The sequence below is a fragment of the Macadamia integrifolia genome, chromosome 8 (assembly GCF_013358625.1).
Source record: "Macadamia integrifolia cultivar HAES 741 chromosome 8, SCU_Mint_v3, whole genome shotgun sequence".
NCBI lineage: Eukaryota > Viridiplantae > Streptophyta > Magnoliopsida > Proteales > Proteaceae > Macadamia > Macadamia integrifolia.
Window position 1 is genome coordinate 17,546,073 of NC_056564.1, and position 13,471 is coordinate 17,559,543.

At 37.1% G+C, this 13,471-nt stretch overlaps 1 long non-coding RNA gene across 3 annotated transcripts in view; it reads left to right on the forward strand.

Moving 5' to 3' along the window:
• Window positions 1-729: 729 nt before the first annotated feature.
• Window positions 730-13,471, forward strand: part of LOC122087052 — a 46,286-nt gene continuing 33,544 nt past the window's right edge. Inside the window, exons 1-2 of one of the 3 annotated variants that reach the window (XR_006142639.1) lie at window positions 730-5,510; window positions 11,776-13,152. This is a non-coding gene — a long non-coding RNA (uncharacterized LOC122087052). Of the gene's footprint in view, window positions 5,511-10,841; window positions 13,153-13,471 lie in introns of those variants that run through there. The other 2 variants (XR_006142641.1, XR_006142640.1) reach the window with 2 other exon arrangements.

The following is a 13,471-nucleotide window of genomic DNA, read 5'->3' on the forward strand; positions in this document are numbered from 1 at the left end:
AGGCTACTAACTTTCTCTATGTTGAATGGAATCCCTAAGCCCCAAACCGTCGGCCTATGTATTGATTGATTGAAAGGAAATAAATTCTCATTTTAGGCTGAAGCCCTTAGGTATTTATTATTTACAACGGAGCCATTAGGGACTTATATTTAAACCTTATAATTATAATTTAACCCTTTAAAATTACAATTTACATTTGAATCCTTGGGCGCTTATGATTTCTTGTTGTGTGATGATATGCATTGTGGCCCTTCCTTAACAACTTGAGCTTTTGGGCTGAGCGGTTGTAACATGGTATTAGAGCTAAAAGGTTTGGTGTTTAATTCTTTGTAAGTGCGAGGGTTTTCTGTTATGTGTTGTTGTGCTCCTCTACATTGTACCCCCCTTGATGCCACATGATGGTGTCACATGTGGAGCGTTGTGTGTGTGTGTGTTGGGGACCTTGGGGCTTTATGCGGGGGGGGGGGTGTTGGTGTTGTGTGTTGATATACATTGTTGTGCCCCTTACTTAACAGCTCGAGCTGTTTGGGATAAGTGGTTGTAACTTGACTATTGGTCATTTCACGATCTATATTTACCCATGTCCCCGTACCCATAACCAATTGTGGCCACGTAGCTCCGTGTCCTAAATTTTAGTAATTACGTGGATCTGACTCCTGAACACACCAGTATGTGATCCATGATCTTGAACCCATGTAACATAGCTTTATATGAAGTGAATAAGTGATTCAATGGATACTATGTTCACTATGATTTGTCCATGGGGGTTCCAAAGTTGCTTATTTCTTTTAGAAAATGATTAAAAGAACATAACAAAAATTGAAGAAGTGGAACAAGGAGGCCTTTGGGGGGGGTCTAGCTAATGCCGGATGAAGAATATTGTTCTAGTGGAGATATTTTCCATTGAGATGAAGTAATAAAATGGATGAAGCTGAAGAAATGTAGAGGGTAATTTCTGCCTATATGTGGATTTGAAGAATCTGTCAGAGCTTTAAAAATATAGGTGGGAGATGATGAGGATATGATCAGCTCATCCACCAATCTTACAGCACTACATGAAACGTTGCCTTTAAATTTTTTTTTTGGGGGTGAAAAAAAAATTATTAACAAAGAAGAGAAATACAGAGGTCCCAAGAAAGAAGAAGAAAAACAAATCAAATTACAAAGAAAAACCAGGCCTCAGGAAGGAGAGGCAAGGGGAATATATGAAGAAATAGGGAGAGCCCAGGAGTCCACAATTAGCCTATTTCGAGGGAGTCATTGCACTGTGAGGGGGATGAAGATAGCTTGCATCTAACATCAAAGTCAATTGAGGCCAAAAACTTCCTTAAAGAAATTAGCGGGAGCCAATGTGGACGTATTGGTTGAAGGAAGCTGGCAAAATTATGAGGTTCTTTCTCTAGATTGCAATGTCATGGTAGCAAATTCGACCATGAGGATCCAAACTAACGTATATTGCTCTTTGCTATGATATGGTTGTTATGCTGGGTGCTGTCTTAGTTTTAATAGCTCTCAGTTGTTCCATTGAATTAATAAATATCTCATTTTTGGTTTATCTATCTTGCTAATGTTTGAAACTCGGCTTGAAAACATGTATTTTCTTTTTTTGGGTTTTGGCTATCTCTTACATTTGACCCAGTTCTTGACCTTGAGACAAGCCACTCAAGAAGTCTGCTTTTAGTTGTACCAAACACACTACTATTGTGATTAAGGCCTCCGAGGAATTCACCAAACATGGACGAGGAAAAAACTGGGGGGGGGGTGTTAATTAATCTCTTCAACAAATCCTTTATGAGATACAATTTTTTTCCTCATTTTGGTTGTAGGAAAAGGAAGCAATTAGCTTGGATTTTCTAAAAGACCCATATAAGGTGAAATTTGAAATAAAGTACGGTACAAAAAGCTATTGCATGGACTAGTTCTTTGAGGCCGACAATGATGGCACTCTTTAGGTTGAATTAGTCTTCTTCAGCTACTTTTGATATGGTTTGGGTCTGGGACTTCCCATTTTATATGGATTATGAAGATTTTATTTTCTGTAGGTGAAAGTGTGGGCCGGAATGGTGATTTGCGTGATTTGAAGTTATCTTTTGGTGTAAATAAGTTTTTGGTATCTTTCAGTTTTTCTTTTGCATCTCAGATAAAATACATTTTATGTTTAAAATCAACTACCAAGTGTTGTTTTAATGCTAATTTTTGTTGGCCCCACATACTTTTACCCCCCTTCTTGTTGGGTGATATCATAGTTGTCAAGGTGTCACCTAAGCAGTGCATAGGTGTCTAGGCGACCTTTGCTGGAAGGGCGCCTTGTTGGTAATATTTTACCTAAATTACTATTTCCATTTTCTGGAGATATACTGTTTCTACTTACTCTTAACACTTCACATAAAGATTACTTACAACCGTTATTTTTATTTTTTTCTATTTCAAGTTTTACTTTAGTTCATCAATTAAAACTTTGTTTGGCTTCACTTCACAACTACCATAGGAGGCCTTAATAGATGTTATCTTTTTGTTTCATATCTATTAAATTCATGTATTGGTTCTTATTATTTACAAATGACAAGGTGATTGCACCTATAAGTGCTAGTGGGGTGGTCCTTGATGCATTGGAGGCTTGTAACTTCTAAGTGCAGTTTCAATTGCATCATCAAACTGTGGCAGGTGAGGCTTAACTTAAAAATTTTGAAGTACACATTCGTGTCCCTTGATATTTATGGAATGGGAGTCATTTGATATTATTGCAGCTGTCAATATAGTATAGTAGTCTATATCACAAGAATAAATTCTTTGTTTTCATATGCCTATCAGTTTTAGTTTCTCTTATAGGTCTATACAATAATTCCCATTAACAATATAAGAATTATTAATTTGATTAAGAGACCAAATTTCTGGTTCTCAAATCTTGTTGATTAACAAATTATGCTTTTTTTTTTTGTTAAACATTTATCTTGATCTAATATGAGAAATGAATTATGTCCAATGATAGTATGATATCTTGTATGCTTCTTACTTTTCAGTACATGGCCAGCATTTTTTCCAGCCCACGATCCTTCTCAAAAACCATATATTGGCTTCCAAAATATGGAGATTGTTTTTACTAGAAGGTTTGAGGCTGATCGCATCGGCAGCCAAGTCCCTGTCAGACTCTTGCATTAGGAGGGGTTATATGAGCCATTTGTTTCTAAGTTTGTGAGTCTGCTACTCTCCTTACCTAATGTAATTCCTAATTATGATACCTTTAGGACTTTATCCTGGCTTAGATGATTTATTTATTTATTTTTTGTGACTAGGTTAATTGTGAATTTGTTAACCAACCGGAAGGGTGATATACTTCTCTAATTCTATTCATAGCCATTTAGGACGCTTATCCTCCAAAGTAGTTTTGACACACAAGATTTAACCATAAAAGATGTGGGATGAGCTAACAGGCTTTTGGCTATAAAAGCATAACACACTTTAATGTCAGAAAACTAAGGACAGCTAATGCATCGCCAGGTTACAAAAATCCTAGTTTATGGTTGCTATGGGCCCACCAAAGTGAATAAAAAACTCAAAATTATGTAACCAGTAGTAATTTCATAATTATTCATAACGGTCCAGGACCGCTTTGGGTATGCTAAACAGGAGAAAGGACTAAACAGAAAATTAATCTGAAGGGGAAAGATGTTTCTGGGAACATAATAAAACTAGTGTGTTAATTAGCAAGTTAGAGTTTAAGTTAGGAAGTTAATTTACAGCTTTTAGTTTCCTATTTTAAATTCAGCTTTGTAAGACTATATAAGGAGGTACCCATCATTGTAATAGTTAGACTATCATTAATTAAAATTGTTTGTTTTATGCAATGTTTTGCTGTGGGATGCAGTTGTGTGAGATGCCCTAGGTGAGATGCCTGGACCATAAGGGTGAGATACCCATTGACTAATTCTTCTCTACCCTTCTCAACCCTCCATCAGTTTCTCTTTTCTTCTTTGATCCAACTTTTGAGAGAGTGATCTGAGACTGTTGAAGTACTCTTCCGACGACCCAAGGATCAGCAACCAAATCTGGTTGATGACCACCCAAAAAGACCAGAATTGACCTCAACAATTAGGTTTTTGGACCTAGATCGACTTCCTCAACACTACCAAACTAATAGCCAACTTTGGAGGGGTTTGTTGAGGACACCTAGGGGGCAACTTGACCTTGTTTCCAAACCCACCTGAGCACCCTACAGCCAACTGTGAGAATTCTTCAATTGCTGCTATGTTACTACATCAATTCCAACCTACTATGGTCCTATTTAGTGGTTCTACTGACCTGATAACAGTCCTTATGAGTTAATTGCTAGACATCCTGAGAGTGGTAATGGAACTGCCTGGTCTAGATCTCCATTTGAGAACCAGCAAGTGACAAAACAGAACCAAATCCGTGGAGAAGATTATCTTGCCTTCAACATCAATGGCATCGGAGAGCTACTCGATTCTGAGGATAGTACACCGAAGGACCAACCATTTTCTTGTTCTCATGATTCATGGTCACAGAATCCAAGCGACATGACAGAAAAACAGAGAACTCATGAAGATTCTGAGATGAATCTGGCATATCTTGGCATCGCGTTTCTTGGTAAGTAAGGGTAACCTAGAAGCATCAGTTGATATGTTGCATCAACTTGAGGTAAATAACTGTTCCGGTAAACTTTTTTTCATTAAGCTGCCTTTACTGGCAATTTTCTTTTTGTGGTACTATGAATATTTTGAAAGCCTAATCTTTTTTTTTTTTTTTTTTATGTGGTGTTGCATATTTTCAGGGGGCAGCCACCAATATTATTTGTCTTCTATTTTTTGTTTCTTTTACTTTTGCTTCTGTTAAGTGGTCTACGGACTTATATACTGAATATTTCATTTGATGGTAAATGAACCAGCCACATAAAGAATCTGATGACAAAACAGTTATAATTTAAACTTTTTTCTGGGGTAGCATCTCCTTTTTTATTGACATTGTTTGTTAACTTACAGAATCAATCATTAGTCTTTTTAACTCAAGTCTGCCATCCTGTTTATTTCAGCCTATACACTGGCAGTTCATATAAAATGTATTACAGCTGAACAGATTCATTCCTATTGATTATGAATTGTTGTCGACTTGATTTTCATTTTTGTTTATAAGTTGTACATAGTGTACTTCTTCTGATTTCAGATTGAAAAAGATAAAATCATCTTCCAGATCCTTGCTGAGCAGTTTGTCAGTGAACTGTTTACTCTGATTGCATGTTTACCTCCAGATGTTTTTCAATATCTTCCAGAATCCTTGGATATTGGTGATGTGTTGGAGTTTTGAGTGTCCATCTGTAGGCACATCCATGAGCCCAAATCATACCAATTCTAGTTAAGGCTGTGGGTCTTTGGTTTTTTCATTGAAATCAGCCTCTTGACTTGCACTGTAGTAACCAGCAATGTGAGAAAGTTGGGAAAAGTGCTGGAGGGGGATATTCTTTGCTCTGTTGAAGTGATGTACATTGACAATGGTTGGTACGTGTAATTTTTAGTTTTTGTGCTCATTCTGTCTTTCCTCTTTGTCATTATGAGTTTTGCTTCATGGGAAATCTCATCATTTACCTTGTGCAGTTTTTCTTTTGCAAATTACTCAAATTTGAAATGGAAGTGAGTTTCTCATCTTATTATCTTTTTCTTTTTATGTTGATACTTTGCTGCAGAGCTGCCCATCTACGATCCCTAAAAGATGTTCTGCAAGAGTTGGATTAACTATATGATATGATTTTGAAATCCAAAGTATATAGTGAATAACAAATAGAATGCAGTTTAAAATAAATTCTAAAAGTTTTGATAAGGCATGTGTTCTTGGGACCATTTGATCTTGCCTCTTTCGGGAAATTTTCATTAGCACTTGCACTCTGATTGGATGTATGTTTGTGCTAATATACATGATGAACAACAGTTACAAAATCATTAGGAGTACATTCTTGTGTATATCAAATCGAATATGTATTGTTGCATAAAATAATAAAATTGCCCCTAAAGTAGAATCTCTTCCTATTATGTGTGAATCATCACTTAATATGGCAGAAAGAACATGAGTTGCCAGGGTTATTCTATTTTTTAATTCATTTAGATAGTCTTGAATAGTAAACAGACTCTCCCGCGAAGCGGGAAGTAATGCTACATTTATTTGCCCCTCCTATACCAATAGTAAACATCTATTCAAAATATATATTAGTCAAATATTGAATAAACCATTGTCCTTAAACAAAATACACAATAGCTGTTGATTCTATATCATTTTGTCATGAAATATTATTTTGTGCTAATTTTGTCATTTAGATCTTTTCTACAACAACTGGATTCCTTAATGCAATTTCTCCTTGTTGCCTTTTTAGTATTAGTTTTTAGACACGGTTGAGTTGGTTTTATCAGAATTGTTGCATAATGACTACAATGGTGTCATTTTTTATTTCAGTCATGCATTTCTCCAATTAATTGTTATTGCATCAGTAATGTGCTATAGAATTAAGAATCACTGCATATTCTCAGCTAGCAATAAATAAATGAACTAACAGGTCCATATTCTACTTCATTTTTTCTATTTGAATTTCTTTCTCCGAAAGTCTATTGTAGAGTATGTTGGCATGGGTTTACTTAGTTCTTTCAGTGCACTTCTTTCCATACTTTGATGTGTTCATTGAAGATGGTAATCATGTAAAAAGTATTGGGTTGCTGCAGTCATCGCAACTATCAGCATCCGATCCATCATTGCTCTCTGTTCCCCTACTCCTACGGCATATTTCATGGCATTCTTAACCTTGGAGCCGGTTTTCCTCAAAATGCATTTTTTTTCGAGCAGGGAATGAAAGCTTCACCAGGAAAGAGATGAGGAAAGCAATGGGTTGTGGTGTTGTTCGATATACGATTTAATACTGAGAGGAAATGATCCTCCTCCGTGTTTATTCTCCTTCTGCTAAGACTTCTCATACACCTCGCTATTTAGCGGATTACCAATGTCAAATGAGTTCTTCTTCCTTTGTTTTGATTTTTTTTCTGTTTTTTTTTTTAGGAAATCTTATAAAAAGTGGTGCACCTTTTTTGAGATGTTTTTTGTGAAGAACTGAAATGGGTATTCATGATTATGGATTTCTGGTGTCTTTTGGTTGGGCTGCTTCATAACTGTTGATTTAAGAAATTAGGTGGTTACCTTTCTCTCTCTATCGTCTCACATTCTCTTGGCTTTTCAATTTTTTTTTTCAGCCATGGGGAGCTGTCAACTATTTCGTTGTTCAATTAGCTATGAATCATATTTTTTATTTTTATATTTCGGTAGTTGTTAGCTTCTTAGCTACTAGTTCACTTCATGTTAGGACATATTAGACAATATTTTGCTTCAGCCCATAAACTGTTAAGTTATTCGTGTCTAAAAAATAATAATAACGGGGTTCATAATGCACATTTTCATGATCGCAAGCAGAAATAAACAAGTAGAAAAACTCCTCAAAATAAATCACAACACCCACTCACCTTTTATCCTTACTAGTTGTGTGCATTTACGACTCAGCACCGCGTAGCCTCACAGCTTGACGGCACCGTCCATTAGAAACATTGGGTTTTATGTTATTGATTAAGTATGGAGGTCTCCCCATAGGTCAACTAACCATTAAAAAAGAAGGTCAAAATAGGGTTAGAGATGGTTCACCGGTAGAAGTTCACCAGCTGGTGGTGGCCCACCGGTGAGCTTACCGATGGATGGATCCGAGGGTTCATAAAACCTCCAGGATGTCCACGAATGGATGCTCACCTGGTGATGGTGATCCACAGGTAGGGATCAGCCGATGGTGCTAAATCCAGGACTTCTTTGCCCAGAGTTGCTCCCAAGGTCATTGAGGTCCTTTTGAGTGACTATGTATGTTCCAATTTCCCAATAGAGTGATGGTTCTACTCCTACTTCCCATTTTATCCATTTTAGGTTAGATTACAAGTTAGGGTTTATGTCCTAGAGTTAGGTTTTAATGTTTGTACACTTATTTAGCTTAATTAGCTTAGGGATAATGCAATTAGTAGCGTAGGTTACTTGGATTGTAGGGTTTGATCATTTACCCCCAAATTTGAGGTCTAGGTTACCCAAAAATTTGGAACTTTTGTCGGGGCTTCATGTAATGGTCTCAAATTTTACCTATAATCATCCCAATTCCTTATTCTAGGTGTATTGCACCATTTTCCCAACTTATAGTTTGGTTTGGATGGTTGATTAAAGAAGATTTGGCCCACCCTATGTTTAGGGTTTAGGTTGTCTAATTTGGGGGGTTTACGATAGGGATTTTCTATATTGGGTCTCCACACTTATTTGTGAGTTATTGAACTAGCTAGATTAGGTATCCTACACAAAATCTCCATCTTCATTTGTAAATCAAGTAGGTGGGTAGAGGGGATTTCAGTTAGGGTTCCCATTTTATGTTGAGCAAAGAAATGGAGTAAGAGGGAGAGGGAGAGGGAGAGAGAGAGCAAGTATGCAATAGATGTAGGGGAGAGAGTTTTAACTCACCTTAATGTGTGGTGAGTGGAGATCCCTATCTTGATCAAACCTCCTTCTCCCTTGCTTCCCTCCTTTTTTTTTCTTCTCTTTTCTCCCTTCTCTTGTTTTAATTTGGTAGGCAATGAAATGAATGTGCTAATGGCTCTATTTATATTTAAGTTAGCTAAGGACTATTTGGGAAATAAATGGGTTAATTCCCCAATTGGCACTAACAGGCCCACCTCGGGGTGACCTAACGCATTAATCCACTCCTTAGTAGGTTGTACCAACTAATGGAGGTGGTTTGAGGTGCACGAGTGTGAGGGCCTTGGCCCCACGACCAAATAACTAACATCTGGCCAATACCCTCACTGGTGGGTGTTCACTAGGTGATGGTGATCCATCGATGACCATCAGTTGGTGTGGGTTGTTTGTGTCTACTTTGGGTGGGATAAGGTTAGCTGGATGTGTGGAGTGTTCCTTGGGTATGTGCAGGTATGTGACACTTATTTGTGAGTGGTTCAATTAGGTAGATCATGTATCCTACACAAAATCCCCAACTTATTTGTAAATCAAGTAATTGGGTTAGAGAGGATTTCTGTTAGGGTTCCCAATTTATCTTGAGTAAAAAATGGGGTGAGAGAGAGAGAGAGAGAGAGAGAGAGAGAGAGAGAGAGAGAGCAAGTATACAATATATATGGAGCCAGATCTCGGACTTGCGTACCTTAACACCCACTCACCTCTTATCCCTACTAGTTGTGTGCAGTTATGACTCCGCTCCCCGTTGCCTCGCCACTTGACGACACTATCCATTAGAAACATAGGGTTTTATGTTATTGGTCAAGTATGGAGGCCTCCTTATAGGTCAACTGACCATTCAAAAAGAAGGCCAAAACAGGGTTCCAGATGGTTCACCAGTAGATCTTCACCGGTTGGTAGTGACCCGCTGGTGAGGTTTATAAAATCTTCAAGATGTCCACCAGTGGATGCTCACTGGGAGATGGTGATCCACTGGTGGGCATCAGCCGGTGGAGCCAAATCCTAGACTTCTTTGCCCAGAGTTGCTTCTAAGGTCATTGAGGTCCTTTTAAGTGACTATGTATGTCCGATTTCCCATTAGAGTGATGGTTCTACTCCTACTTCCCATTTTATCCAGTTTAGGTTAGATTACAAGTTAGGGTTTGAGTCCTAGAGTTAGGTTTCATGTATGTAGCAATTATTTACCTTAATTAGCTTAGGGATAGTGCAATTAGTAGCTTAGGTTACTTGGATTGTAGGGTTTGATCATTTTCCCACAAATTTGAGGATTAAGTTACCCAAAAATTTGGAACTTTGGTTGGGGCTTCATGTAATGGTCTCAAATTTTACCTATGATCGCCCCAATCCCCTATTCTAGATATATTACCACATTTTCCCAACTTAAAGTTAGGTTAAGATGGTAAATCATAGAAGATTTGGCCCAATTCCTAAGTCTAGGGTTTAGGATGTGAGGATGTTTAATTTAGGGCTTTTCTATATTATGTCTCCACACTTATTTGTGAGTGGTTTAATTAGCTAGATTAGGTATCTTACACAAAATCCCCAACGTAATTTGTAAATCAAGTAGGTGGGTAGAGGGGATTTCGGTTAGGGCTCCCAATATATCTTGGGTAAAGAAATGGGGGGGGGGGGAGAGAGAGAGAGAGAGAGAGAGAGAGAGAGAGAGAGAGAGAGAGAGTTTTAACTCACCTTAATGTGTGGTGAGTGGAGATCCCCATCTTGCTCCAACCTTCTTCTCCCTTGCTTCCATCCCCTTTTTTCTTCTCCTTTCTCCCTTCTCTTGTTTTAATTTGGTAGGCATTGAAATGAATGTGCTAATGGCTCTATTTATAGTTAATTTAGCTAAGAATTTTTTGGGAAATAAATTGGTTTTCAGCCATTAATGGGTTAATTCCCCAATTGGCACTAGCAAGACCAGCTTGGGGTGACCTAACACATTAATCCACTACTTAGTAGGTTGTACCAACTAATAGGTGGTCTGAGGTGCACAAGTGCGAGGCCCTGGCCCCACTACGAAATAACTCACATCTGGCCAATACCCTACTGGAGGGTGTTCACCGGGTGATGGTGATCCATCGGTGACCATCAGCCAGTGTGGGCTTTTTGTGTCTACTTTGAGTGGGACAAGGCTAATTGGCTGTGTAGAGGGTTCCTTGGTTATGTGCAAGTATGTGGGCTATAATTTGGTGCATTTCATTATTAGGGTTGGGTAATTCAACTCATTGGCAGAGGACTTACACTGACTTCTTTGATGGCTTGAAACCCTTCTAGTTTTTAAAGCATGAGTAGCATGTACGTGTGGGATCATCCCTCCCTTCTTGGCAGAAGACTGTTGCTACCCGGTAAATCAGTAATCATTAGAGCTGGCATTCTTCCGTGGTTCAACTGCAGTCAATCACACAAGGTGGATTTAGGGCATGGTGTAACATCTCCTTTCCACCCGTTTTCATTATTTTTATGAATTACGAATGGATAAATTACCAAATTTAAGACAAACAACTTTTGCCATTATTTAAAATATTAATTGACTCTTTTGGTTTTAGAAGACTAGAAGTTATTGGTGCCTGCTGCGATACATATATTAGTCGAATATTGAATAAACCATTGTCCTTAAACATAATATACAAAAACAAAATACATAACATCTATTGATTCTATATCATTGTGTCATGAAATATTATTTTGTGCTAATTTTGTCACTAATTTTGTCATTTAGATCTTTTCTGCGACAACTGGCCTCCTTAATGTAATTTCTCCTCGTTGCCTTCTTAGTATTAGTTTTTGACACGGTTGAGTTGGTTTTATCAGAATTGTTGCATCATGACTACAATGGTGTCATTTTTTATTTCAGTCATGCATTTCTCCAATTAATTGTTATTGGATCAGTAATGTGCTATAGAATTAAGGATCACTGCATATTCACATCTAGCAATAAATAAATGAACTAATAGGTCCATATTCTACTCCATTTCATCTATTGGAATTTCTTTCTCGGAAAGTCTATTGTAGAATATGTTGACATGGGTTTACTTAGTTCTTTCGGTGCACTCGTTTCCATACTTTGATGTGTTCCTTGAAGATGGTAATCATGTAAAAAGTTATCAGTTTGCTGCAGTCATCGCCGCTGTCGGCATCCCATCCATCATTGCTCTCCTGCTCCCCTACTCCTACGGCATATTTCATGGCATTCCTAACCTTGGAGCTGGTTTTCCTTAAATGCATTTTTTTTCCGAGCAGGGAATGAAAGCTTCACCAGGAAAGAGATAAGGAAAAGCAGTGGGTTGTGGTGTCCTTCAAGATACTCATCAATACTGAGAGAAAATGATCCTCCTCCGTGTTTCTTCTCCTTCTGCTATTGCTTCTCATACACCTCACTATTTAGCTGATTACCATCGTCAGATGAGTTGTTCTACCTTTGCTTTGATTTTTTATCTGTTTATTTATTATTATTATTTTTTTTTAAGGAAATCTTATAAAAAGTGGTGCAATTTTTCTGTGGTGTTTTTTGTGAAGAACTGAAATGGGTATTTATGATTATGGATTTCTGGTGTCTTTTGGTTGGGCTGCTTCATAACTGTTGATTTAAGAAATTAGGCAGTTTACCTTTCTTTCTCTATCGTCTCTTGTATTATCTTGGATTCAAGGTTTTTTTTTTCCAGCCATGGGGAGCTGTCAACTATTTCCTTGTTCAATTAGCTATGAATCATATTTTTTATTTTTATATTTCAGTAGTTGTTAGCTTCTTAGCTACTAATTCACTTCATCTTAGGACATATTAGACAATATTTGGCTTCAGTCCACAAACCATTAAGTTATTCGTTTCTGAAATGTTTTATATCTGATTTCCAACATTTTCAGAGTTAACTAATTTACAAGTTTTTAGAAAATCTTGTTAATTTTGCCACAATTTCATTTTCCAGGTGATAGGGAGTTATGTCTTTTTTTTTGGAAATTCGACTAAAGACTATGTATGCCTAGGTTATAAATCCAGCTCAGTTTGTCTATTATGTCTTAAGCACGATATATGTTGCAACTTGTAGCATATTAAAAAAGTTTTTTTTTTTAGCATTGCAATAGTGTCAAAGATTGGTATTTGGATCATCCACCAGATAGCTCAATCTAGATAATTATCATTCCGGAACTATCCAATCTGGGACGGGAACGGATCGCTAACCTACATTATTTTAATAATTTTTCGTCTAGATGTCTAATCTGTACTGTCTCTTAACCTTAATCTTATGCCTTAACCCCAGGCCAGCCGCAACTACTAATCCAGTTTCTTCTAAATGCATATATACTATAAATTTTTAGTACGTGACTCATTCATAATAATTAACTTATATTGATGCATATATCTTTAATATTTGTCTAAGTATGTGACCAAAAAGTTACCACAATAACCAAATAAAACGACCAAATATTTATGAAATCATTTGAATCTCCATATTGAAAATGACCACTTAAAATGAAATTTACAAATATGGTCTATGTCATGCTTGAGCTACCTTTTAAAACTTATAAATGACTTCTTTTTACAGCCTTTTCTTCAGTGATTGAGGGGAAAAATGAACAGATGTCGACTTCAGTGAATCTTTGTGAAGAGCTTGGACTTGTGTAATCTCTTCTACCTTCTTGTTTGTACTTTGAATTGAGACTGGATTTGCAGGCTTGTTTGCTTAAGCCCTTTTTCAATTGTGACCCATAGGTTAATAGATTTTTCATCCTTCCATATATTCTTGGTGACATTCATACTTTAGAAACCATGAAACCTGTTTTTCCAACTTAGTAAAAATTGAATCCAGGAAAATCATTAAAACTTCAAGCTGCAAGGTTTTCTGTTGTGGCTCCGTTTGATCAGGATAGTCTAAAATGCCTGGAATTGGTCGGTTCTTGCATTATATTTATGTATCAATAGTTATCCAGCTGTTAGATT